This window comes from Penaeus japonicus, unplaced genomic scaffold (assembly GCF_977035675.1).
Source record: "Penaeus japonicus unplaced genomic scaffold, GWHDUDI00000001_assembly GWHDUDI00000027, whole genome shotgun sequence".
NCBI classification, from domain to species: Eukaryota; Metazoa; Arthropoda; class Malacostraca; order Decapoda; family Penaeidae; genus Penaeus; species Penaeus japonicus.
The window spans coordinates 24957050-24959549 of NW_028234429.1; the positions used below are offsets into that span (position 1 = coordinate 24957050).

General features: G+C 42.8%; 1 protein-coding gene across 1 annotated transcript in view; it reads right to left on the reverse strand.

Moving 5' to 3' along the window:
- LOC122254591 (GTPase-activating Rap/Ran-GAP domain-like protein 3) overlaps window positions 1-2500 on the reverse strand; it is a gene marked incomplete in the record, with an annotated part of 625566 nt that overhangs the window by 42368 nt on the left and 580698 nt on the right.

The window sequence follows — 2500 nt, forward strand, 5'->3', positions numbered from 1 at the left end:
GGGATGAAGAGGGGCGGAGTATGGGTGGGGGGTAGGGGATGGAGAGAGGTGGGAGAGGGGAGGGAGAGGAGTGTGAAAGTTGAGGGGAGGTATGGAATGAGAGGGGAAGAGAAGATGGTGGAAGGGTAGAGGGAGAAGGAGAGGGTGAGGGTGGAAGGGTAAAGGGAAAGAGAGAAAAGAGATAGAGAGATAGAGGGAGGGGAGTAGAGGGGAGGGGGGAGTTGAAAAGAAAAGGGAAGGTATGGTGGGAGGGAGAGAGGGGAGATAATAGAGGGTAAGTCGCGTAAACGGGGGGGAGAAGGGGATTCAAGGGGGGGGGGTGAGGTGACGGCAGAGGAGAGTCAGAGGGATGGAGGGAGGGAAAGGAGTAGTGGCAGTAGAGAAAGGAAAGGGAGAGAAAGGCAAGAAGACGGAGGAAAAGAGAAAGGGATAAAGGAAGGGAAGCGAACGGCAGTAGAGGAGAAGAAGGAGGAAAGATGATGGGTAACAAAGGTAGGAGAGAGAAAGGGAGGAAGACACAAGGCAACTTAAGAAGGAGGGAGGGAGGGAGGGAGAGAGAGAGAGAGAGAGAGAGAGAGAGAGAGAGAGAGAGAGAGAGAGAGAGAGAGAGAGAGAGAGAGAGAGAGAGAGAGAGAGAGAGAGAGAGAGAGAGAGAGAGAGAGAGAGAGAGAGAGAAATAGAAAGGATAGGATGAGGAAACCAAGGGTGGCAGTGATGTTAGGAAAGAAAGGGAGAAGGGAGGGTGAAGGATGATAGAAGGAAGGGAGAAGGGAGGGAGAAAGGAGGGAAAGGGATAAAGAGAAAAGGGAAAGAGAAAGAAAGGGTAAGGGAAAAAAGGGAGAAGGGAATGGAAGGGAAAATAGAACGATGGAAGGAGAGGGGAGATATAAAGAGATACACAGAAACGAATACCGGTTGTAAAGGGAAGGAGATAGGCAAAGAAGAATCATTTCATGGACAAGGAAAATAGGAAAAAAGGGAAAGGCCTATTAAGGGAAGAAAAAGTATGAAAGACAGCTATCGATAAACACGGAAATGGAGAGTAAGAGCCTTAATGAGACTCCATTCCAGTCACATAGAGAATGATCCTAAATGTTCACAGAGACAAGGGATCATAAAACTAACGAGCTAGACAGTAATAAAACCGAATTCATATATAACAATAAAGAGCTCAAAACACTTCCAAGACGAGCTCATGTAAAGGAATCTTGTCTTTGCAAGAACTTGAGATGAAGGGTTAAAAAAGATAATAAAAAACGGGGGTTTTGACAATCACATCAGAACGAGCTTATGGGAATGGATTAAACAAGATATGCAATCTTTGTTGAGACAGGTAGAGGCACTTCACTTTTGAAATGGGAGGTTGACCCAAAAGGGAATGAAAAAAGGAGAAAGAAACAGGAAATTAAAGAGAGAAAAGTGAAAAAAGTCTTCATTCACTTTCATAATGAACATTGGGAACCACAAGACGGTATGTATTCTTTTTTTTCAAATTCCTGTTATTTTTAATTGCTATTTCTATCATCCCTCTTGTCAACAATTCCTCCCACAAATATTTAGGCAAATAACATTCATAATCTCCCTTTGATTATAAATAAACATATACAACATAAATCAATACCTTTTGTACACTTTGCAGAGCTTTGTTGGGTTGCAGAGAAAAACAAGCCATATTGTTTGACCTCTTGTTGCTCCACGTGGGGGTGATTATCATAAATTAGGCCCAAATACCAATAAACGAAGGCAAAAAAACTCGATGAATAGCAATAAAAAACGAATGTAATTTGAATACACTGTTTTCCTTTTCGCTTGTTGTCGCGAAACTCTTGATGGGAAAATCTTTAATTATTTCGTCTCCTTTCTCTTCTTTTCTTCGGTGTTTTTTTTCTATAACATTTTCCTAATATAAATAATATTTTACGAAAAATGTAATAAATGAGAAAAATGACATCGGCTTCTGGTTTACCTGTGAGTGGAAATGCATCAAGATAACAAATGGCTAAACAGATGATAAATAAAATAGTTCCCCTTTTTAGGATCCGAGAGAAAACGCAACTTCAAAGCAAAAGAAAAAACAGAATCATAATAACATTCCTCTCGTGGAATTCTTTGTACGTACAGATGAAGGAGATGAAGGATATCTGAAGGAAGCAGTAAGATCACCTTACGCTGCAGGACGCTTGAGGAAAGAGTAGGAAACTCATAGAACAACGTTAAGACGTCACTTCCAGAAGGTAAATATATACTATGGGACTCGGCTGGAGATCCTCATTCGTTCTGAAGCTCTCGTGAGGGCTAGAGGGCGCTCCAAGACTTCGGAATGGCTGCGTGGGTCGCTAAGACGCTGGGGAGTTTCTTTAAAGACTCTCCGACGCGCAGTGGCACGTTTGGGAAAGGCGTTGGATCCTCTTTGAGGCTTTGACAGATTGCTAGATATTTTTGAGAGTGTATGCCAAGAGCAGGCGAGGTGGAGGGAAGGTCGAACAGACTTGTAAAGAGC